This window comes from Microcaecilia unicolor, chromosome 1, assembly GCF_901765095.1.
Source record: "Microcaecilia unicolor chromosome 1, aMicUni1.1, whole genome shotgun sequence".
Lineage (NCBI taxonomy): Eukaryota > Metazoa > Chordata > Amphibia > Gymnophiona > Siphonopidae > Microcaecilia > Microcaecilia unicolor.
In genome coordinates, this window is record NC_044031.1 from 484,042,004 (window position 1) to 484,068,379 (window position 26,376).

A 26,376-nucleotide genomic window follows, 5' to 3' on the forward strand; every position below is an offset into this window, starting at 1 on the left:
AGCACTTGCCGCAGGGCCATTTACTAAAAAAAAAGAAAGACCTGCCTTTTACCCACTGTGGTAAAATGTGGCCTTGGCACGCGTCGAAAACATGCGCAGATGCCAGTGCAGGCCTCCTTTTGCCACAGCTTTGTAAAAAGGGGCCCTGAGTGAATTCCTTAAAAACAAAAAATACAGGCGGTAAATAAATCCAAATAAAATAATATGGGAGACCATTAAATAATGAATTAGTATAATCCAGGTGATTAGTTAATGCAGCCAGCTTTGATCTTGGTGAACTGGGTTTGATTCCCACTGCAGCTCCATGTGACCTTGGGCAAGTCACTTATTCCTCCATTGTCCCAAGTACAAAACTTAGGGCCCTGTTTACTAAGGTGTGCAAGCATTTTTAGTGTGCACTAAAATTAGCTTGCACTAAATACTAGAGACACCCATATATTCCTATGGCTGTCTCTAGCATTGGCGTGCGCTAATTTTTAGCCTGTGCTAAAAATGCTAGCATGCCTATAGCACAGCTTAGTAAACAGGGCCCCTAGATTGTGAGACCACTAGATAACAGAGAGAGTACCCGCATATAGGATAAATTCAGTAAATGGCACCTAAAGATCAGCGCCCAAAAAAATTGTGCCAGGAATTGTGACTACATTTAGGTGTGACCATTTACACTAGTGAAACATTGGTGTAAATCTCCATGCCTAAATTAGGTGTGGATCCCCCTTATTCTACAGTGCATGTGGGAACGCCCTTGATCCGCCCATGTCCCTCCCATAGCCACGCCCCCCTTTTGGAACCATGCGTAATATATACACATGGATCCAGATGCATAAATGTGTGTAATTTTTAATTAATGCCAATTAGCACTGATAATGGCTCTCAATTATCGGTGCTAATTGGCTTGTTCAATTGTGCATGCGCAATTTAAAACACCATTTACAGAAATAGGGGGATAGCACTGTGTACACTTAATAGCGCTATAGAAATTATTAGTTTCATTGGTTCCTTTTGATACATGTTGTTGCTGCTGCTACTTATTACTACTGCTAATTTAGAAATGACTGAACAGACCAAATTAAATGTAAGTAATAACAAGATTTGGTCACAATTGATTTATTATTATTATTTATTTAGATTTTGCTCACACTTCTTTCAGTAGTAACTCAAGGTGAGGTACATTCAGGTACCCTGGGTATTTCTCTGTCCCTGGAGGACTCCCAATCTAATTTGTATCTGAGGCAATGCATGGTTAAGTGACTGGCCAGGTCACAAGGAGTAGCAGTGGGATTTTAACTGGGCACCCCTCGATCTTAAGCCTAGTGCTGTACAGCAAAAAGGAGTAGGATAAATGGCCTCACGAATAACCAAGGGAGACATCTGAAAAGTCAGTCTTTATTAGGATGCATTGATTGACTCGACACAGCAAGCCGTGTTCCGGCGCCTGTGCGCCTGCATCAGGAGTCTAAAAAACACATACAAATAATACACTAAAATATATTGTTAATATAAAGTCATAAATCAAAAACAAAACAACCATGTATATATTCTCAAGAGTCAAAAACATAAATATACAGCTAGATCAAAATTGGATTGTAACTATAGAATTAGATTCAAATTGGATTGTAACTAGGCTGCTCCTAGTGTACATTACAAACTTAAGGTAACAAAAAAAAAAAAAAATCACAGCCCCTCAAACCCAGCAGGCTCTGAGGAACCAAGTAATTTCTCTATGTACCTCCCAAGGAAGCTGATTGCTTAGAGTGGGGGTTGCTACTGAAAAGGCTGGCCATCAGTCCTTGGTAAATGTGTACATGTACACCTATGCATTTACCATGCAGCTCCTTCCATACTTTGCCCTGGGAATGTCTGCAGACAGATTAATAAAAATAAGTGCGATCTGGCATGTGCCTACTTTTTACATATGTGTAATGATGCACAATTTTGTGAGAGCTACAGTCCTATGGGTAAACAAGCTTTATACAAAATAAATAATTTTATAAAATCACCGCTTTAGAGGATTTTTTTTTCTCATAGCCTGGTTTTTTATGACCCACAACTCCAAAATCTACCCCCTGCAGCTCCCCCACCAACCACAAGCAATTCCTACTTCCCCAAATCTGTGCCCCCCCCCCACCAAAATTGCACCAACCCCTGTAACCTTCTCCCGATACATGCAGCGCTCACACACTCACGACGCTGTCTTTGTATATCTTCAACAAAAGTCAAGATTTGTGGAGTCTAAATGCTCTTTTTTTGACAGTTGATCTTCAGCCCGTAGCTTACCATAAGAAATATGGTCAGTGGAGTGGACAAGCAAAGACCGTGTCTACAGGAAAGAGCAGTATCATGGTTAAGGCAAATAAAGGGAAAAGGGACATTCCTATGGGTGTCTCTAGCATTAACAAGCTCTAAAAATGCTAGGTCTGAGATTGACATGGCCCCCTCCACCCTTCCTATCCACCAAAGGACCCGTTATAATATTAAAATCCCCCAGAACTAAAAGAGGCAAATGTAGATATGGTGTCACAGCTTTAATCAGAGTCTGAAAAAAGGAAAAGGATAAAAACAGGAGCGTAGACATTAAGAATAGTCAAGTGGACCAACATATATCTGCCCTCTGGTCCCAGGGTAGTACCTGATGAGTAATGTACTGCCCCCACCCAGTTTTTGATGTTCCTCATCATTTAGGTGGGTTTCATGAAGACAGGCAATGTGAACATGCTTTTTCTTCAACGCCCGTAAGATCTTTGTCCTCTTAATGGGCAAATCAATACCCGCCACATTCCAAGAACAAACCCTCAAGGAAGTTCCCACTGCACAATGATAACACTGCATGCAAATCTTGCTCATGAATATTCATTGTGGATATACTGAAAACCTGACTGGCTGGGGTGTCTCCAGGACCAGGTTTGTAGACCCTAACAAAAACTGAAACACCATCAACCATGTTTTTTTCCCCTCTTGGCTGTTAAATCAAAACTGAAAATTCTGTGTTTAAAGCTTTTGATAATTTAATTTGTTGATTAACAGCTCCTTCAACCAACTAGATTTTCCTATTCTGGATGCTCCGTATAAGGGATAATATAGAGTGGAACCATTGCTAAGATATTTGCAGAGACAGCTAGAGGGTGCTGTCAGACAGTCCAAGCTCCCCGAGTTCACCTCATTTTAAAAAATATGTAATGGTTTTAAAGGGAAGAAGTGTACATATGTGTTTGACTGTATAAACTGTATTTAGGTCAATATGAAAAACTTAGGGAATAATATACATCTAACCTAGAGGTCTCAAATTATTCTTATATTTAGCAATGCTATATGTATAACTAGCACAACTAAATATGCTGGTATAAATTATTCCTATAAGTGCAGGTATTGGCGCTTCAACATATAAGCCTAAAATGTAAGAATCCAAAAATCCATGCTTACACATAGATATTTGGCTCAGACATCCCATGTTACATATGGCTCTTCAAGTCTGAGCCAGGCTTATAATATATATATGCATTTCAACTAAAACTCAACGCAGAAAAAACACACTGTCTCATCCTCTCATCCCAATACAACACGAACAACCCACTAACATAAACACCCCAGACTACACCCTTCCTATTTCAGACAATCGACCAAAACCTCACGCTAGAAAGCCAAGTGAAATCTATAACAAAGAAAATGTTCCACTCAATGTGGGAAAACTCAAAGTAAAACCTTTCTCCCCAGGGAAATATTTTGCAACTTGGTACAATCATTGTACTAAGCCACCTAGACTACTGTAATGGAATTTATGCGGGATGCAAAGAAATAATCATAAAGAAACTTCAATTGCTCAAAACACCGCAGCCAGGTTTATATTTAGAAAAATGAGATTCAAAAGCGCCAAACCCATACGAGGAAAACTGCACTGGCTCCCAATCAGAGTGAATTGCATTCAAAATCTGCACTCTGGTTCATAAAATTATCTACGGCGAAGCCCGGGATACATGATAAACCTCATAGACCTACCAACCAGAAATATACCACAAGATCAACACGCTCATACCTACACCTTTACCACCCAAGCTGCAAAGGACTCAAATACAAATCAACCTATGCATCCAGCTTCTCCTATATAAGCACGCAACTATGGAACTCATTACCAAACACTGTGAAAAACAATGTATGACCTACCAAAGTTCCGGAAATCACTAAAAACTAACTTGTTCAAAAAGGCATAGCCTAACGATCCAACTTAAATGCCTGAATCCTGCAACACAACAAAACTAGTACCCGAAATGGACATAACTCTTCCTCTTTTCGATTCCCTAATGTGTCTGTTACACATGAACTTTACTATACCATAACATCACTCTGTATTTGTCATACTGGAATGGCGATCACCTCACGGAACTATGTAAACCACATTGAGCCTACAAATAGGTGGGAAAATGGGGATACAAATGCAACAAATAAATAAATGTATGTATAGAGGCTGATTATGGCTGCCTATTAAATATAAAGACACATTTTAGAAAAAGGGGCGATCAGGAAGACAAAGACGTAGCGGAGTGACTGAATGAATTCTTTGCTTCGGTCTTCACCGAGGAAGATTTGGGTGGGATACCGGTGTCGGAAATGGTATTTCAAGCGGACGAGTCGGAGAAACTTACTGACTTCACGGTAAACCTGGAGGACGTAATGGGGCAGTTCGGCAAAACTGAAGAGTAGCAAATCTCCTGGACCGGATGGTATTCATCCTAGAGTACTGATAGAACTGAAAAACGAGCTTGCGGAAGCTACTGCTAGTGATATGCAACTTATCCTTAAAATCGAGCATGGTACCGGAAGATTGGAGGGTGGCCAATGTAACGCCCATTTTTTAAAAAGGCTCCAGGGGAGATCCGGGAAATTATAGACCGGTGAGTCTGACGTCGGTACCGGGGAAAATGGTAGAGGCTATTATCAAAAACAAAATTACAGAGCACATCCGAGGACATGGATTACTGAGACCAAGTCAGCATGGCTTTTGTGTGGGGAAATCTTGCCTGACCAATTTACTTCAATTCTTTGAAGGAGTGAACAAACATGTGGACAAAGGGGAGTCGGTTGATAATTGTGTATCTGGATTTCAAAAGGCGTTTGACAAGTTACCTCATGAAAGGCTACAGAGGAAATTGGAGGGTCATGGGATAGGAAGGAAATGTCCTATTGTGGCTTAAAAACTGGTTGAAAGGATAGGAAACAGAGAGTGGGGTTAAATGGGCAGTATTCACAATGGAGAAGGGTAGTTAGTGGGGTTCCTCAGGGGTCCGTGCTAGGACCGCTGCTTTTTAATATATTATAAATGATTTAGAGATGGGAAGTAACTAGCGAGGTATTAAATTGCTGATGACACAAGTTATTCAAAGTCGTTAAATCGCGACAGGATTGTGAAAAAATTACAAGAGGACCTTACGAGACTGGGAGACTGGGCAGCTAAATGGCAGATGATGTTTAATGTGAGCAAGTGCAAGGTGATGCATGTGGGAGAAAAGAACCCGAATTATAGCTACGTCATGCAAGGTTCCACGTTAGGAGTTACGGACCAAGAAAGGGATCTGGGTGTCGTCGTCGATAACACACTGAAACCTTCTGCTCAGTGTGCTGCTGCGGCTAAGAAAGCGAATAGAATGTTGGGTATTATCAGGAAAGGTATGGAAAACAGGTGTGAGGATGTTATAATGCCGTTGTATCGCACCATGGTGCGACCGCACCTTGAGTATTGTGTTCAATTCTGGTCGCCGCATCTCAAGAAAGATATAGTAGAATTGGAAAAGGTGCAGCGAAGGGCGACTAAAATGATAGCGGGGATGGAACGACTTCCCTATGAAGAAAGACTAAGGAGGCTAGGGCTATACAGCTTGGAGAAGAGACGGCTGAGTGGAGACATGATAGAGGTATATAAAATAATGAGTGGAGTGGAACAGGTGGATGTGAAGCGTCTGTTCACACTTTCCAAAAATACTAGGACTAGGGGGCATGCGATGAAACTACAGTGTAGTAAATTTAAAACAAATCGGAGAAAATTTTTCTTCACCCAACGTGTAATTAAACTCTGGAATTCGTTGCCGGAGAAAGTGGTGAAGGCGGTTAGCTTAGCAGAGTTTAAAAAGGGGTTGGACGGTTTCCTAAAGGACAAGTCCATAAACCGCTACTAAACAGACTTGGAAAACTCCACAATTCCAGGAATAACATGTATAGAATGTTTGTACGTTTGGGAAGCTTGCCAGGTGCCCTTGGCCTGGATTGGCCGCTGTCGTGGACAGGATGCTGGGCTCGATGGACCCTTGGTCTTTTCCCAGTATGGCATTACTTATGTACTTATAATGTAGAAATTGTAATTTAGATATCCAGGTTGGGACACGCCAAATTCTGATAGTAATTTAGAAATGGATCTGCTGTCAAAGAGTGTTTTCTAAAACACCAGCAGGAGTAAATGTTTATATGCTGGCAGTGTGCAGTGGGAGCAGCAGTTCTGCAATTGTCAACGTTGCAACATACATGTCTGTTATCATGTTGGTAGTTCAGAACCTAGACATATAAGTGCTGCCAATTAATTACAGAGCCTGCAGTTATTCAGCCCAGTTGATTATGGGGAGCAAAAAAAAAAAAACACTGGGAGATGAAGGCATGATTTCTCCCAATTTCTCCAGTAAAGCCCTGCCCAAAATAGCCCTTCTATAAAACCTAGATATGTTCAAGGGCAGCTATAGATATCGGTGTTTTAACTCTGCAAGCACAGACTTGCATTCCCCTTCTGAAATGGGGAACATGTATATTATTTTGCCAAAACCACATCCCTTCACCATATGCACATGTTGCAGATTTACACACACAAATCCTGGCTTTCCCCTTTCTGCGTGCGCACAAGATACACATATAAATCGCAAATGGGGGGTTTCTAAAATAAAGACCATAATTTGTACAGATTTGAAGCCCCAACTCCTTGCTCAATGTATAGCAATATACATATATCTGCAAATACCTACCTATAATGCTATATATAGACCCCCGGATTCTATATAGCGTACCTAGCGTTCAGCACCAAAATCCAAGCATATTCTGCAACGATGCACATAACAAACCAATTAGCATTGTGAACAGCACTTAAACAATAATGAGCACTAATTGGCAGTAATTAGAATGTACGCGTACAATTCCCTAAGCGTATTCTGTAAATCACTGTGCCTAAATTTTGATGTTTGCATGCAAAAAGGGGCATGGTTAAAATCTGCCCCTTTCTTTCCGAGCACTCTACCAAAACCCTCATCCACACCCTTGTCACCTCTCGTTTAGACTACTGCAATCTGCTTTTTGCTGGCCTCCCACTTAGTCACCTCTCCCCTCTCCAGTCGGTTCAAAACTCTGCTGCCCGTCTCATCTTCCGCCAGGGTCGCTTTACTCATACTACCCCTCTCCTCAAGACCCTTCACTGGCTCCCTATCCGTTTTCGCATCCTGTTCAAACTTCTTCTACTAACCTATAAATGTACTCACTCTGCTGCTCCCCAGTATCTCTCCACACTCGTCCTTCCCTACACCCCTTCCCGTGCACTCCGCTCCATGGATAAATCCTTCTTATCTGTTCCCTTCTCCACTACTGCCAACTCCAGATTTCGCGCCTTCTGTCTCGCTGCACCCTATGCCTGGAATAAACTTCCTGAGCCCCTACGTCTTGCCCCATCCTTGGCCACCTTTAAATCTAGACTGAAAGCCCACCTCTTTAACATTGCTTTTGACTCGTAACCACTTGTAACCACTCGCCTCCACCTACCTTCCTCTCTTCCTTCCCGTTCACATTAATTGATTTGATTTGCTTACTTTATTTATTTTTTGTCTATTAGATTGTAAGCTCTTTGAGCAGGGACTGTCTTTCTTCTATGTTTGTGCAGCGCTGCGTATGCCTTGTAGCGCTATAAAAATGCTAAATAGTAGTAGTAGTAGTAGTAGCATGGTTATGGGTGGGAAATGGGCATTCTGAAATTTACGTGTGTTATTATAGAATACTTATTTAACACATTTATACCCCACATTTTTCCACTTAGTTGCAGGCTCAATGTGGCTTACACAATACCGTAGAGGCAGGCTTCGGTTCAGTAAAATACAAATACACTATATAGTAGTAGGCATATAAGAAACATAAATAAAAGCAACAAAGAAAGAAAGAGGAGGGATGGTGATAAAAGTCCAATATGGTCCATAGTTTTGCTATGTCGCAGGAAGTAGAAAGTTAATTTGGGTCAGGAGGGGTAGGCCTTCTTGAACAAGTTGGTTTTCAGTGACTTCCTGAAGTGAAGATGGTTGTGGGTAGATTTCACGGTTCTGGGCAAAGCGTACTTATGTAAGAGAAGCTGGATGCATAAATTGATAAATATGGCCCTCTGCACCCAAATCTACATGCTGGCATTTATGCCACATTTTCGTTGATGTAAATGGATGTGGGGTTGTTTTAGGCGCTAGATATTGACTAAGCATATTCTACATACAGTGCCGAAATTGAAGAGCTGCTTATAAATAGCTTCGGCGGAACTGGTTTCCACATGGGATTTTTTTTTTAGTGCCATATATGGATCTGGCCCGAATGTCACAATGGTTTTTTAAGCGTTATATATTCAGTGCCATGCAAACTATAACTGCTTTTCAACATGTTTAAATACGTATAGATAGATGTGTATAATAATAGTTGTGTGTGAAAGTCCTTTTACCGCAGCTTGGTAAACACTTGCAATGTGTTTACCACAGCTTAAAGGGACTTTTACCATAGGGGGCACTTGGGTGTCCGTGCAGTAAGTTCTGAGTAAGAACCCCTTCTATTTTAAATTTTACTGCGATAGGGGGACTTGTCTGGGGGCAGAGAGTGGGCTTTTCTGCGGTGATCAGTGCAGCTGCACTGCCGCATGCTTATTAGCACAGAATTAGTGCATGAGGGGAAAAGGGAATGGGACTTGATAGTTTTGCAACTACATTCAAAGGGGGTTTACATAGTATATACAGGTACTTATTTGTACCTGTGGCAATGGAGGATTAAATGACTTGCCCAGAGTCGCAAGGTGCTGCAGGTAGAGAATTCCATAAAATTGAACATGTAAATCTAAAACGTTTCTTTTGGGTTGGAACAAGTCGAGTAGAAAGTGGCAGATAGAACTTGAAATTTATTTTATGAATCATGTATTTAGATGAAAATCCAAATCTGACCTTTTTCAAGGACATAGTGTAATATGGACATTGACCACACAATACTGAAAACAAAACAGAATCTTGAGTTACACATGAGCTTCCACAGGCAGCCAATGGAACGCATTCTACATTTAAACCATGAGGTGCCACTATACCAAGGTAATATGTATTGCCTTGTTTCTCCTGTACTAGGAGGCTGTACCCATAGCATAGCCAAGGTGGAAGAACAAAACAGAGAGTGGGCCACAGATGGGACAGACTGAGCCAAATGGTTGGAGGAAGCAGATTTTATTAAAGGACCAGACATGGCCTGTGTTTTCGGCAAAAGCTTGCATCAGGGGTCTACATACAAAAAGCACAAATATGTTAAAAACCAAAATATTTCATTTAAAAAGACAATATATACAAAACCACAAGAACATTATATATGTGTAATAATATTAAATGTTTGTGGTTTTTGCATGTAGACCCTGATGTAGGCTTTTGATGAAACACGGGCCGTGTCCTCTAATAAGATCTGCTTCCTCAGATTTGACTCAACCTGCTTGTCTCATCTGTGGCTCACTTTGCTGTTTTGTTCTACAACTAGTTTGTGTTGCTGTTTTCCCCTTTGGTTTGCTCTGTATAGCCATGGGTGGGCCTGGGTGAGAACAGGCCCAACCACTTTGGGCTTAGGCTCAATCAACAGTGGCACACTGCTGCAATAGCTGGTGGGGATCCCCAAGCCCTGCCAAACCTGAAGATCTCCCTGAAGGCACCCAGAAACACCTGTGCCCAGCTCGGGAATTGGCAGTTGCTTCCTGAAGCACCCATGGCAGTACTCTGCGTATGCTCAGTTTTCACACATGTACAGAAACTGAGTATGAGCAGGAGTGCTGGTGTCAGCAGCTTAGGAAGCAGCCACTGACTGCCCAGCTGAGCACAGGTGTTTCTGGTTACCTTCAGGGAGATCTTCAACTGGCATGGCTTGGGGGATTCCTGCCAGCTTGGGTACTTTATAATTTCTGTTAAAATTTGAGTTTGGGGGGAGTGATGGGGTGGAGGAGGAAGAGGACATTTAGTACCCACCCATTTCCTCTGTAGGCCCACCAAAAATCCACTCTGGCTACGCTACTGGGCCGCACATGTAGCAGCCAGTAGAAAACTACATGGTTCAGTCACTAAGTGTTGCACTGCATAGCAACCATAGAAGAAAGCTATGTAGTTCAGGTCACTAGGTTTCACAGTTGAATTTACAACAAAGAAAAGTAAATGCATACCATAATTTGTAAGAACCAGACCATCAGGGAGTCGGGATGTTGTGTGTGGGTGGGGAAAGCATGAAGAACCTGTCTCATGAGAATTTCCAACCCCTTTGTGGTATGTTGTTTGTTTCTGTGTATATGTTAGGGCTATCGGGGATGTGCTCTAGAGAGCTGCATGGGAATGGGGATTGTGGGAATCCTACAAAAGCTGTGGGATTCCCGCAGGTAAGGCAGAAGTCGCCATGGGATTCCTGAGGGTATGGAAGAAGTTGCCATGGGATTCCTACAAGAGTGTATTCAAAATTTCTGGTGACTCCAGAATGAGGCTTGGGAATGCCCAGAGAGGCAGCTGGAACACCAGACTGAGGCTTGGAACCATCCAAAAAACCACGGGAGGCTGTTGGGGTTGGGAGGAAACAGAGGGCTGCAAGTAAATAATGGCGCCACTCCCTGTGGGTATGGGTGAGGATGGAGGAGATTAATTGTGGGGTTGGATGGGAATGGAATGGATCTTGGTGGGTATGGGTTAGTTTCTATTGGGGATGGGCAGGGGTGGATGATATTTATGTCCCTGTTCAACTCTCTAATGTGCACAGGCAAATTTTTTTTTCCCGTTTGGAAAACCTCTGGAATTTGGGTGTTTTCTTCAGTTTGCTTCACACTCTCTAATTTTAATAAATCAATTTTTACTGCACATTAGGAAATTTTAATGTATGCAGATTTATTATATGTGCATTAATTTATAGGTTAATGCACTTTATGCTAAATCGATATTGCACACTGAAATTAAGGTGCACTCATGAGCCAAATGTGCATGTTTGCCTTTGTGCTTCTTTGCGTTGTGGAGTGGGTGTATGTATATATATATATGTATGTGTATGTATATATATAGTGTGTATGTGTGTACGTCTGTGACTGGGAGAGGACAGGAAAGAGGAGGAGCAGTTCCCTAACAGCCGTGTTTCAATACATCAATGTTTCTATTAAGCTAGACCTCCCTCTCACAGAAATGCATTGGGTCATCTTTTTGGGGTAACTGTTTCTCTGGAACCCCGGTCTGATTTGGCTCAGTTTTTTTTATTTCTTTTCCTCTTTCTTTTTTCCCCCTCTTGTTAAATCTGGTCCTGTAAGTTTGTAGAGTTATTTTATCCCTGGACACTCATTTTTTTGTTTGTGTGTGTGTCTGTCTCATTCCTTTCCAACATTGTGATGTGTTGAAAATAATAAACTGAGGTAAAGGGAGACTACCTTGTTTTTTTTTTTTTAAAGGGACTTCTATTGCCTTTCAAAAAAAATATGAAAATGGTTTCATATTGTAGATGCATAGAATTTCTTGATTTTTCAAAATATTGTTACTAATTTACTAAACCCCTTCAAAATCAGATCAATGTTTTGAGCATTTGAGAGAGTGCTGCTACTTTCATGTTCACCATATGAACTCAGGAGGCAGAAAGGAAGGCTTTCGATTAACCAGTCAGTGCTCTCATTTCACTGAGCAGTCTTGAGAACTCTGAACGCATCATCTTGCTTGGTTTGGAACAGCGCGACCAGGTTCATGGGAAGTTATAGCCATGTAAATTATAGCTGTGATGTAACACTATTACAGTTATATACAAACACCTAGAAAGGATTCAGAATTGTACAAGCCACATCTGACTGTTGTAGAAGCAGACAAGACACTATGCTTTTGTGAGCCAACTGAATTGGGGCATTGTGAGAGAGGCGTCCTGTGACTCTTGAATTGCTTGGTATCTCCAGTCAACAATGGTGATTCTTTTGCATTACTTAGCTAAACATTTTTTTTTCTTTCTATTTTAGTGTCTGATTGTTTGCTGCTAGTGTTGTGTTTCGGCAAGCAGTGAGAAGGCTGGATGCTGGAGGTAAGTTTATATACATATGAGAATAAATTATTTACTGTGAAAGTTGAAGTAATAGTTGATTTTAGAATATTTACATGTGTAAATCCCTGTACATGTATAAGTATTGGTTTTAGGACAGGCATGCCTAATACATGTTTGCCCATGGCACATGCTTATTTAAAGGGGGTGTGTTCTGGGAGAAGTTTGGGTAGACTTCTATATTTTGTAACACCCCTGCTTCAAGTTACATTTGTGGGCCGATTCTTGTTTAGGTCTCAGCTTGGGAGGGAATTTGAGAGGGAAATGTACTTAATCGGCAGGTGTTGAAAAATTATTCCAAAAATGTGAGTCAGAGCTCACATCCATAACTGGCTCATCTTTGTACGTACAGTTTTAGAAAATTTGGCATTTATACGTGTAAGTGATATTACACATGCACAGCATTATTCAGGGCTTTGCTTTTTTTGTGTGTTTTTATAGTAAAGAGGCTGTCCCTCTCGTATGTGCCACCAGATAACATGCATTTTCTCCACTCCCTTATACGTATTTTACAAAAGATTCTACATTCAGCAAGCCTTTTATAATATATAGGGGGAATTTTGAATGCCCCAAGTTGTATGTACGTACCTTTCTAGACCTAGGTGATATATACAAAATTAGGCTTCAAATTTAGTAAACATTACTTCCTCCTATGACATTAACCGCATTATTTTATGTGTAGGTAGAACTTCTTTGATAAAGCAATACGAATGAAATTAACCATTTCAAAAAAAAAGGGAGGGGAGGGGGTTCATGTGCGATGAAAGCTCAAGCCAAGCTAGAAGTCTGGTTTGGTCAGAGTAAGGATGCAAAGTAAGTCAATCGTTAAAAAACCAACATAAAACCTAACACAAAAATAAGCAAAACTGTGATGAAAAGGAGTACTTGATGTGACTGTGCACAGGAAAGATGTGAAGACAAAAGGGTCCTTTCACTAAGTCGCAGTAAGCACTAGCATGTGCTTGCCATAGCTTAAAATTTCTTACCATGGGATGTGCTCAGGTGTCCTGCGGTAAGTTTGGGACCTGAGTGGGCGTGTCTGAGCTAATCAGTGCATCCACATTATTTCTCCCAAACTGATATAGCGCAGGGTTAGTGTGAGCCCTTACCACCTACAAAATGGGTGGCAGTAAGTGCTTACATGGAAATTGTTTTTAATGGATGCCCGCTAAAGCGCGTGGCCATTAATACAAAAAATAGGAAATTGTCCATTTTACTGCCTTTGCCTGCAGGAAAAATCCAAGTAAGGGCATGCTAAGACCACTTTCTACCACAGCTTTGTAAAAGTACCCCAAAGTGACTAAAGCACCGATGGCTCTTGGAATTTGAATGGCTGTCAGGACCTATTGTTTTGCTGTTGCTGCTGCTGTACTTTGCTGCCCCCTCCCATTCCTCCTCCTCTGAAACAGGCACCTTTGTCAACTCCCAGGTTTGCCTAATGCTTAAACCAGTCCAGAGTTGGCGTCTTTGATGTGTCATAGAAGTTAGAATTGTGCTCCATGCACTTAGGGCTACCATATTTGCCTGATAAAAAAAGAGGACACCCATCACATCCACACCATGCCCCTGCACGGCAGTGTCACTTTGACCTTCCCCAAGAAAGCCAAATTCTCTCCCTCTCCCCCATGTATGTCCCCCACCCCCACTTTTTTTTCCAGTCTTCCTCCACCCACCTTTATTTATTTATCCGGATTTGTGGGATTTAATAGCTCACCCAATCCACATCCCCTCCCCTCCCATACCTTATCATGCCCGGTGGTCTAGTGCCCTCTTTGGGACAGGAAAGAGCCGTCTTTCCTGCCCAGAACTGCTGCAGACCTGTCGCTTCCGGCACCGCTTCAAAATGGCTGCCGAGAGTTCAAGTGGTGACCTTGCAAGACTGAGTCTCATGAGGTTGCTGCTTGAATTCTCGGTAGCCATTTTGAAGCGGCGCCGGGAGCGAGAGGTCTGCGGCAGTGCTGGGCAGGAAAGAGGCCACTAGACCACCAGGGCACAGCGAATAAGGTACAGGAGGGGAGGACATCCTGAGGCCCGCTGGCTCGCCCACCCGCAAGCCAGCCTTCCTGTCTGCAAACCAGCCTGCCCACAAATCCGGATAAACAGGCAGGCTGGAAAAACCTGCCCAGACGTCCCGTGGTGCCCTCCAAAAGAGGACATGTCCGGGTAAAACCAGACGTATGGTAACCCTACATGCCCTGCCACATAGTTTATGGCCTTAACAGACTATCTTATCTCTCTACCAGGAAAAGACCCTAGCAGCCTGGGTTGTTTGGCACCTGCACTCCTATGAGAGCCTAGAGTTTAGGCCTGGGCTACAGAAAACTTGCCTGCCTTTCACCATCCTCGGAGTAAAGTTAAAACCATCGAGTTTCAACAAGATTTGTATTTACATTGCATGTAGTGGTGGAATATTGTGTTGTGTACTGGTTAGCAGTCAAGCAGGTGTAAGAGCAGTATAAATCACAGTGGATGGTCAAAGAGGGATGCACCCCCTGTTGCAGGTTAGATTGCAGCCTTTATGATTCTGTAATTATTCGTAATCGACCCCCCAACCACCCTACATTTTGCTATTAACAATTGGGAACAGGAAGAGCTAGGGTCAAATGCACCCTTTGATACTTCTGCAGCATTGCACTCAATAAAAGGGTTTTTGACTGGGAGCCAGGTGAAATCGGGGCATTGGTTACTGTGTCGGGAAGAAGTGCCTCCAAGGAATATCACCTGGAGTATGACATTAGTGAGTTCTGAGGTACAAGCTCTTCCTCAGCTGCCAGTTTGGAGCAATGAAAATAGAGTGCCATGATGTGTGACTTGGTAATGCAGTATTTTCATCATAAGAGTAAAAAGCTTTGTTCAACCCAGGAATGGAACATTGAAAGTGATGATGGAGATCTGGAGGCTGACCTGGATGCATGAGAGGAAGCTATAAGGGAAAGGAGCAACCTGGGTATATCAACTTTCTTTGACAGTGGAGAGCCTCCATATTGACTACAATTGGAGAACTTAATACTTCTGGGGAGGAGGATGCCAAAGGCAGATAAATCCTAGTTTTTTTTTACCTGTTCCTATGAAATGACTTTGGAAGCCATCTAGAAGGCTACTGCCAAATGGGAGAGGTGAGAAGTGGGATGGACAGGAATTGTGGTGCAATACAGATCAAGTTGTGGTGGGGAAGGCCAGAAAACAGTAGATAGCCTGATATGGTCCCAGATTTTGGAGTCATCTATGGAAGAGATTTGGTAAGGCTGCCTTTCTGGTGACACTGTTATTAACTTATTTAGATTTATTAACCACCTTTATTGAAAAAGAAATCGCAAATAGATAATAAGAATATGATGGGTCTCAGTGCCAAAGTGCAACAGGGAACTGATTCTGAGAACTTCTTTCCGACTTAAAGGCAGTATTTTCCTTTGGTATAATGTATGCCTATTCCCTGATCAGCATCCCGTATTATTGAAACAAGATGGGCGGACATCTTTCGTTTCAATAATACGGTCGGGGACGCCCAAATCTTAGAGATGGTCATCCCCGGTTTTCAGCGATAATGGAAACCGAGGACGCCCATCTCAGAAACAACCAAATCCAAGCCATTTGGTTATGGGAGGAGCCAGCATTTGTAGTGCACTGGTCCCCCTCACATGCCAAGACACCAACCAGGCACCCTAGGGGGCACTGTAGTGGACTTCACAAGTTGCTTCCTGGTGCATAGCTCCCTTACCTTGGATGCTGAGCCCCCCAAAACCCATTCCCCACAACTGTACAACACTACCATAGCCCTAAGGGGTGAAGGGGGGCACCTAGATGTGGGTACAGTGGGTTTGTGATAGGTTTTGAAGGGCTCACATTTACCAGCACAAGTGTAACGGGTAGGGGGGAATGGGCCTGGGTCCACCTGCCTGAAGTGCACTGCATCCGCTAAAGCTGCTCCAGGGACCTGCATACTGCTGTCATGGAGCTGGGTATGACATTTGAGGCTGGCAAAAAATATTTTTAAAGTTGTTTTTTTTTTAGGGTGGGAGGGGGTTAGTGACCACTGGGGGAGTAAGGGGAGGTCATCCCCGATTCCCTCCGGTGGTCATCTGGTCAGTTAGGGCACCTTTTTGAGGCTTGGTTGCAAGAAAAAAATGGACCAAGTAAAGTTGGCCAAGTGCTTGTCAGGGATGCCTTTCTTTTTTCCATTATCGGCCGAGGACGCCCATGTGTTAAGAACGCCCCAGTCATGCCTTCGCTATGCTTCCGACATGCCCCCGTGAACTTTGGTCATCCCCGCGACGGGAAGCAGTTGAGGACGCCCAAAATCGGCTTTCGATTATGCTGATTTGGGCGACCGTGTGAAAAGGACGCCATCTCCCGATTTGTGTCGAAAAATGGGCGCCCTTATCTTTCGAAAATAAGCCTGATCTATAGCACTGAAGTTGTCGAAGCTTCACCTGTCTTCACCATTTGTGGGACATAGACTGTAGAACTCCATCCGGCGTCAGCCTCTGTTCCCTCGGCTACCACTTTCCAGCTAGTGCCACTGAAGATTCATGGGTTAGGGTCCTTATCTATATAACAGCTATCACTCTAGTGCTTTTTTTGTGTCATTTGATCAACTTTAAGCCTTTGTATAGATTGTTCCGGGGTGCGGTATATTCTGCTTGGACTATTGAAGATTCCTGGAATAGGAAGAAAGAAGGAAGGGAGATATTTTAGCTGGGTTTGCCTCTTTGTAGCTGGGGTGCTTAATTTTATTCTGTTATGCTGATATTTAAGTTGATCTAGGCCCTGTTTGGGAACTTGACAAATATTTGGTATTTGTAAAACTTTTTGATGTCACAAAGAAATAGATTTTCTTGTAGACATTATTTTTATAAAGGAAAATACAAATATTTCCTTGTAGACATTATTTTTATAAAGGTAAATACAAAAATACAAGCATGAAGTTTTGCTATGAAATAATTTAGTAAACACTGTAACCAAAGATATTTTAAAACACAACAATCTAACTTTTTTCAAGCGTTGTGGTTATTCTTTTATTAGCTATGAAGCATCAAACAAAAAAAGACCAAAAACTACAAGGAAGCCCACCAGATGGCAATCTTTAAACAGATTCCGCTAAGAGAATAGACTTTGCTTTGCAGGACTGCCCTGGGTACAGGAATGCTGTACGTAGGTCCCTTCATATTGTTTCCTAGCGCTTACAGTAATCGGGCATTTTTATTTATTAAGGCTTGGAGCCCAGTGAGGGCTTTGACCCATCAGCGATGCAGATTCCGTCCTGTTGCCTATAGCTGCAGTCACACTGTGTATTGCTGCAGCTTTTGGATCTGAATATCTGTGCAAACCACTGTGCTGCTATAGCTACTGAGAGATTAAGAAAGCTGTGCTACTTGCAGCTTGGAGCAAAATAAAAAATCTGATTATTGTTAAAGCCCTTAAAAGGCAGCAAAGTACTGCAAAAACGAAAAGGGGGAAAAAAAAAAAGAAATTCTCAAAACATTTTTCCAGCAATCTTGATTCATAACCAAACACCAATAGGTAGGATAAGTTCTCCATGTGTGTGCATGCATACACATATGTAAATAGCCCTTGGCTGTATTTCACTTTATATTTAACTTTCTAGCATTTCTTCAGTTTGCCTGGTGATTCCTTTACACTGCACTAGATAGGGATGTATTCTGTCTGTCTATCATATAAGCTTGATTGCTTGCAGGTTCAGTCCCTATCCAATCTTTTTTCTTTTTTTTTTTGTTTTCTCTCCTTTGGTCCTATATTCCAGGTGTCCCTCTTTGGCCACCATTTCTTAAGGTGGGCTCTCGACCCTGCTTGTATCCCTGCCCCCTGTGTATTTTGTCCCTGACAAGCTTTAATTCTGTCATATTTGCTTCAATCAGATCCCCTCGTAGGCTGCTCTTGGCATCTACCATACTCTTGGTGAAGAAATATTTCTTTATAAATCTAGCCTCTGTTCAATTTCATTGTATAATGCAGTGGTCTCCACCTCATGTAAAAGCTGCAAAGTGGACATGAGAAATCTCTGATGGCCCCTAAAAGATTTCAGGCTTACATATTTAACTTTAAAATCATTATTCATAGCTTTGTTTGGTGATTTGATCTTTCTAATCATTTTATTCCTCCTTTGCTTCTTGCCCTATATCCAATTTTCACATTTAACTTTCTTCAAGTTTTGTTCCTCCTTCTCAAAATCTTTCTAGTTTCCATCTGTTCCCTTGAAATGCTGTGCTTCACCTCAGATCCCCCTTTTGTTCCTAAACTACCTTTTCATTCCTGTCTGAGTTTATGTAATGATTCAACAATTGAGTATACCAAAGCACTACAGGAGGTGGGGGAGCCAGAAGAGACTGTCAGGGTTGTGGCTGTATCCCATGCCTACACTCACTAGAGGACATGAATTGAGGTTGAAGGGGGGCAGACTCAGGAGTAATGTCAGGAACTATTTTTTTCACAGAGAGGGTGGTGGATATGTGGAATGCCTTCCTGCGGGAGGTGGTGGAGATGAAAACGGTAATGGAATTCAAACACGCATGGTATAAACACAAAGGAATCTTGTTTAGGAGGAATGGATCCACGGAATCTTAGCGGAGATTAGGTGCCGACACCGGTAACTGGGAAGCAAAATGGTGCTGGGCAGACTTCTACAGTCTACGCCCTGATCATGACTGAATAGATATGGATGGGCTGGAGTGTAAATGTTAAGGGGGTTCGACATTAGCTTCAGAACTTAGTACAAGAACAGTGCTGGGCAGACTTCTACGGTCTGTGCCCTGAGAATGGCAAGGACAAATCAAACTCTGGTATAAAGTATCACATACCATGTAAAATGAGTTTATCTTGTTGGGCAGACTGGATGGACCATACAGGCCTTAATCTGCCGTCATTTACTATGTTACTATCCTGCTTATTTTCAAAGGAGAAGGGCGCCCATCTTCCAACACAAATCAGGAGATGGGCGTCCTTCTGCTAAGGTCGCCCAAATCGGCATAATTGAAAGCTGATTTTGGGCGTCCTCAACTGCTTTCCGTCACGGGGATGACTAAAGTTCAAGGGGGTGTGTCGGCAGTGTACTGAAGGCGAGACGGGGGCGTGGTTAACTGATGGGCATCCTCGGCCGATAATGGAAAAAAGAAGGGCGTCCCTCACGAGCATTTGACTGACTTTACTTGGTCCATTTGTTTTCACGACTAAGCATCAAAAAGGTGCCTGAACTGACCAGATGACCACCGGAGGGAATCGGGGATGACCTCCCCTGACTTCCCCAATGGTCACTAACCACCTCCCACCCCGAAAAAAAACAACTTTTTTTTAAAAGAGTATGTCCTTCGCTATGCCTCCGTCCCTGCGACGGCAGTTGAGGACGTTCTTCCCTGCGACCGCAGTTGAGGACGTCCAAAATGTGGATGTTTCTGTGAGAAGGACATCCATGCCTTTGCTATGCCTCTGACACCCTCTTTATTTATTTGGATTTTGGATCACAAGTAGCAGCAGTGGGATTTGAACTGGCCACCTCTGGATTGCAAGACCAGTGCTCTAACCACTAGGCCACTCCGCCACTCCTCCATTCCACTCCACTCCACTCCCTTGAAATTTGGCCATCCCTGGGGGAGAGGTATGTTTGTGTCAGTGGAGGCATAACGAAGGCGTGGACGTCATTCTTTCAAACGTTTTGGACGTCCAACTGCCCCCCACAGGGACGGCCAAATTTCAAGGGAGTGGAGTAGAGTGGCAGAGTGGCCTAGTGGTTAGAGCACTGGTCTTGCAATCTAGAGGTGGCCGGTTCAAACCCCACTGCTGCTGCTACTTGTGATCCAAAATCCAAATAAATAAATAGAGGGTGTCGGAGGCATAGCAAAGGCATGGACATCCTTCACACAGAAACATCCACATTTTGGACGTCCTCAACTGCTGTCACAAGGAAGGACGTCCTCAACTGCCATCACAGGGAAGGATGCCCTCAACTGCCGTCGCTTCCCCTCCTGAGGAAGGAAATCGTGTGCAAATGAGCTATCAGCGAGCAGCTCATTTGCATGCAATTTCCTTCATGCATGTCCGTTCCTTTCCAGATTGGTAAGGGAAGGGCTTTTTCCATTCAGTTAGTGGGACCAGTGCAGTACGAATGCTGGCTCCTCCCACGACCAAATGGCTTAGATTTGGTCGTTTCTGAGATGGGCGTCCTCTGTTTCCATTATTGCCAAAAACCGGGGACAACCATCTCTAAGGTCGACCTAAATTTCATGATTTGGACGTCCCCGACCGTATTATTGAAACAAAAGATGGACGTCCATCTTGTTTGGATAATACGGGTTGCCCCGCCCCTTTATGCGGCCGTCCTTAGAGATGGGCGCCCCCGTTCGATTATCCCCCTCCACGTTACTATAGGCATGATTGCCTCCCTTCCCCTCCCCTTTATGGGTGCCTTTTCTCTCCCCGTCCCCTCCTCCTCATGGGCACCATCTCCTCCCATCTCTCTTCCCTTCCCTTCCTCTGCTCTGCATGGACATCATCTCCATGATCACTACTTCTACCCTTCTCTCTCTCCTCCCCTCCACGGGCACCATCTTTTTTCTTTGCTTTTTCATCCCCTATTTCCAGCATCTGTCCCTCTGAATTCCCCACCCCCTCATCTCTTTTCCTCTTTTTCTGAGTATCTCTGCTTACCTTTCCCAGCATTCCTGCCCCCCCCCCCCCCCCACAGTCCTTGTTCTCTCACTTTCAGCTCCATATGAGTTTATCTTGTTGGGCAGACTAGATGGACCGTGCAGGTCTTTTTCTGCCGTCATCTACTATGTTATCTACCTGCCCATCTCTGGCCTCCAAACTTACCTTTTAATGCAGCTGTGCTGAAGGCATGCAGCTTCTCTCACCTGCCTGAAGCCTCTCTGTAGCGTTCCACTTCCTCTGACAGAACTTCTGTTACTGGGTAGGATGCTAGAGACAGAAGCTTCGGGCAGGTGCGAGAAAAGCAGCATGCTTTCAAACCGTTTATCCTGTTTTTAGTATCTCAATGGAGGACTTCCAGGGCCGCATTTTGGAGACCGTTGGCATAACCTCTTGTTCTTGAATGTGTTTACTTATAGATAGTTGCACCTTCCTGTATAAGAACATACGAATAGCTATACTGGATCAGACCAACGGTCCATCCAGCCCAGCATCCTGCTTCCAAGAGTGGCCAATCCGGGTCACAAGTACCTGGCAGAAACCCAATTAGTAGCAATATTCCATGCTACCAATCCTAGGACAAGCAGTGGCTCCCTCCCCCCCCCCCCCCCCCCATGTCCATCTGAATAACAAGACTATGAACGTTTCCTCCAGGAACTTGTACAAACCTCTTTTTTTTAAAACCCAGATACACTAACCATCATTACCACATCCTCCGGCAGCAAGTTCCAGAGCTTAACTATTCTTTGAGTGAAAAAATATTTCCTCCTTTTTTTTTTTTAAGTATTTCCATGTAATTTCATTGAGTGTTCCCTGGTCTTTGTACTTTTTGAAACAGTGAAAAATCTATTCACTTCTACCTGTTCTACATGACTCAGGATTTTATAGACCTCAATCGTGTTCCCCCTCAGCCATCTCTTTTCCCTAACCGCTTTAGCCTTTCCTCATATGAAAGGAGTTCAATCCCCTTTATCATTTTGTTCTCTAAATTTATTTCTCTCATCGCTCCTTCTTTTTTTAAATCAAAGGCACTTGGCGTGTTTCTAAGCCATTGTGTGTAGGCCCTCAGTTGTTTTGATAACCTTACTTTGAAACTCTTCAGTCTTCTTAGTGATCTCTCAATGGCATGATGACATCAAGAACGGAGCACTGTATTTAGGGTTGTTTTAAGTAGCTTTTTAATAAGCCTGATAAAGATTTGGCGAACCTACATTAAGGCTGCTTTTGGTTAAAGGTAACTTGCTGTACTCGTTCCAAACTCCATAGCCACTAGGGCCCACCAGTTTGTCCTATAGGAGCAGATTCTATATATGGAGCCTAAAAAAATCCACGCAGAACTAAGTGTATTCTCTAAGATTTAGGTACGGTGTATAGAATATGCTTAGTTGATATTATAGCACCTAAATCTATGTGCATCCATTTACGCCAATAAAAACCTGGTGTAAATTCCTGTGCATTGATTTAGGTGCACTGACCCATATTCTATAATTATGCATGAAAATTTTGGAATGCCTACAAAACGCCCATAAATATGCCCCTTTTAAGCTACGTGTGTTTATTTTGAATCGCGCTTTACAATTTAGGCACAGTTCTTTATAGAACACGATTTGCGATTTCCGTGCATAAATTGTAATTATGGCCAATTAGTGCTTGTTATTGCTTGTTAAGTGCTGTTAAAAATGCTGATTACCTCGTTGCACCATATAGATTACAGGCGTATTTCCATGCATAATCTAGGCGCCATATATAAAATCTGGGGTATAATGCTTTCCTTAGCACTTTGCGTATCACTCTAAATCAGTACTCTTGCCTTTTCTACTTAGGACTTAAGGCCCTGTTTACAAAGGCATGCTATTGTTTTTAGCACACTCTTAAAAATTATTACATTTGAACTGTGTAGATGCTCATAATATTCCTATGGATGTCTACGTGTTAGCGCACGCTAAAAACACTAGCTCGCTATTATGTTGCAATGTAGTAGAATTATATTGTGAAGTATTTATTACTTCTATGTATTATTTTCCTTTAGAAATATTGTTAATTTCCATGAATTATTATGGCTGTATTTCATTAACAAGTCTATTCTTGTTAAATGTTAAAAATTAATAAACAAATTGAATTATAAAAACGTTAGTCCAATAAAAAAGATACTATAAAAAAAAAACACTAGCTCGCCTTTGTAAACAGGGCCCTTAGTGCTGATTCCACTGAAACAATTGCTATTAAATCATTTTCCTTGTATTTTTGTTGTGTAATCATTTCTTTTAAAACTTTAATTATTATTGGCCTTTACACACAACAGAAATGAGCCATCAAAATGACAAATATAAACAGAATTTTTATTGGAGCCAGATTCTCAAGTAGATCAAGCCAAATTACATTTGAATGGTATGAACATATACATATCCACTTGCATGACTGCCTTATTTATGACAATTATACCCCACATTATCCCAAGCAACCTCAGGTTCGATGTGGCTTACAAAGCACAGTGAAAACAAGCATGAAAGGAAAGCCATGGATAATGCATTACACTCTAATTCAAAAGCACAAAACCATTCCAAAGATACACAAACTTGGGTAGAATTGTAATCCTAAACTAAGCCTGGTGAAGTTCCCCTGTGGAAAGAAATTTCCTAAAGAGGAATGACTTCAACAATTTGCAGAATAGTACGTAGTTATCTTTCATATTTGATGATATTGGGACCTTGAAAAGAAAAAATCAGTGGCAAGAACCCATTTATACATGATTTTCCTGTAATTGGGGAGATGGAGTCAGAGAATTTCTAGTGCCAAAGCGAACATTGCGCAGAAGGAGCCATATCAAAGGCTGCATGTAATCCAGCGCTATGCCATATATTTGGAAAGTTAGGACACAGAGCTTGAAGATTACCTTAGCTTTAATAGCCAATGCAGCTTATACAATAATGGAGTAGCCCTTTCAAAGTGTGAATCTTGAAGGATCAATCTAACTGCTGTATTCTGGTCTGTTTGTAACTTTTAAGGACACTACTACTAGTATTTAGCATTTCTATAGCGCTACACCAGGGGTGTAGCTATGGGTGGGCTCAGGCCCACCAGGCAGCTGGCAGCTCTCCGGTGAAAGTCCTCCTCCGAGGCATCCTATTTTGCGTTAATTTTTTTTTTTTTTTGCGCACTCGTTGTAGCGGTAGTACTGCAGCTGCACGCCGGAGCCACTACGCTAGTCCGTTGCTCAGAGCCTTACTCCTCATCCGGTTTCACTGTGCTGCTTGCTCTGTCTCCCCCCCCCCCCCCATGCCCCCGCTCCAGTACACATGACTGCACCACAGTGCTGTATGGGGAAATGTGCCGTGCCGGCCCTGCTGCCGTCAAGTGTTTGCTGTCACGGTTCCTCCACTCTGTGCTCTGCATTGTAGTCTTCCCTCCCCCCCCCCCCCAGGCCTCAGCACTCCCCGGTGGGCCCCACAATACAGCACACATGGAGCGGAGCACAGTGAGTGCTGAGCTCTCTACACCGCCTGCCACCACTAAAGCCCAGTTGCCCAGGTTAAAAAAGTGTTTTTTGTTTGTTTTTTAATTTTAATGTGTACAGTCAGTGTAATGTCGGCTGTAGTGAAGAGCCAACCCCAGAAACACACCAACAATAAATTTGAATAGTACCCAGGTTAAAAGTTTTTAAAAAGTTGTACTATGTTATATTTGTCATGGTGCATTGGAGGTTTTTTGGGTGTGGATGGTCTCTGCGGTGCCCGGGTTAAATTAAAAAAAAAAAAAGTTTTAAATTTAATGTAGGTGGATTTTGGGGTGGAGGTGGGCTCTGCAGTGCCCAGGATATTTTTAAAAAGTCTTATATTTAATGCTGGTATCCTTCAGGGTGGGGGGAGGAGATTCCAGATCGTGGAGGGATGGGTAGGGGGTAGGAAAGGGCTGACACTAAGCTACAGGGAGGGGTGGGGATAGGGTAGGGTAGGGCTGATGCCTAGCTATGAGATGGATGGTGGGAAAAGAAAGGGATGATACCAGGCTATGGGACTAGATGGGGGCGGGGCGGGTAAGATAGAGAAGGAAAGGGCTGATGCTGGGCTACTGGGATGGATGGGGGGGGGAGGTAGGGAAGGGTGAAGCTGATGCTGGACTACAGGGATGGATTGGAGTGGAATAGGGATGGGCTGATGCCGGGTTACAGGATAATTTCTCATTTTTGGTCCTTTATTCTGTAATTGATGAGGGTGGACCTGTGTTCTGCATGTGTGTGAGTAGGTGGGAGATTCTTCTGGCATGTGGTTTGTGTGGGGATCTAGGAGTCTGAGTGTATGGCTTTTCCAATGGGCTATATAGTGCTGTTGTGTATACTGTTGCCTTTGTCAGGTATTGTTATTGAAATTGGTGTTAAGGTTTGCAACATAGGCTCCATAAGCTTTTTTGTAGGATTTAGTGTTACTTCACAAAGTACCTGGCAGTGAAGGGATTTTGTGTTGCTATTGTTGAGGTGCTACCAGAATTTGAATACATTGTTCCTATGGAAAGCTGTAAGAGGAAACATTCTAGCTATAGACTCCACAGTAGGTAGAAAAAAAGCTTGATGATGTCTAATTAAGTTTGATATGGCATAGTGTTACTATATTTAAAAAAATATTGTTTTTTTTCCATTAAGTATGTATGTGGTTTATGTTGATTCAGGGTAGCTGTTGGGTAGACTACTTAGAAATCCATCATCAAGGGCATTAGAGGGCATTATTTTGTAGTATCCCAAGAAACACTACTCATATACACAGTGCCCACCCATATTAGCTGTGGGCCCACCCAAAATGTCAGGTCTGCCTATGCCACTGGGACACGCACTCCTTACATCCAACATATATATCATTACAGTAATCGAACTGCGTTAGGACTAGGGATTGTACTAGTAACCTGAAGATATCAGAAGGAAGAAAGGCTCTTAATATTTCAATTTCCAAAGGGATTTAAAGGCTTTGCTAACTACAGAGGAAACATGAGGTTCAAACATGAGATACGTATCAATGATACCCAGTATTCTCAGAGAGAGTTCCAGGGGCTAGGAAATACCCCCTCCCCCCCCTCCCCCCCATCTTTGGTAAAGCTAGTGAGCAGGGATCGGTCAAAGTGAGGAATTTTAGTTTTCTTCCTTTAGCTTTAATTTAAATTCTGAGGCCCAAGATTCTATCAATTTAAGACCTGCTTGATCCTGTGAATAATGTCTTGAAGGCCATGTTTTAAAAGGGTAAAGATTGTGACATCTTCATGGATGAGTTTGAAATCCCACAGATTATATAACCTACCTCCAAAGGGTGCCATTACATTAAATAAAATTGGAGATGCTAAGGACCAAAGAGGAGAGGGGACACCTGCCATTTTCACCTGATAAGATCTAGATTTAAGGAAGCCCTGGAA

At 42.7% G+C, this 26,376-nt stretch overlaps 1 protein-coding gene across 1 annotated transcript in view; it reads left to right on the forward strand.

Annotated features, from left to right (window-relative positions):
- The window catches only part of MAPRE2 (microtubule associated protein RP/EB family member 2), a 273,323-nt gene that overhangs the window by 61,712 nt on the left and 185,235 nt on the right, over nucleotides 1-26,376 (forward strand). Inside the window, exon 2 of the mRNA XM_030214097.1 lies at nucleotides 12,245-12,306. The gene's annotated coding sequence lies outside the window, so the exon portion shown is untranslated. The remainder of the gene's footprint in view (nucleotides 1-12,244; nucleotides 12,307-26,376) is intronic.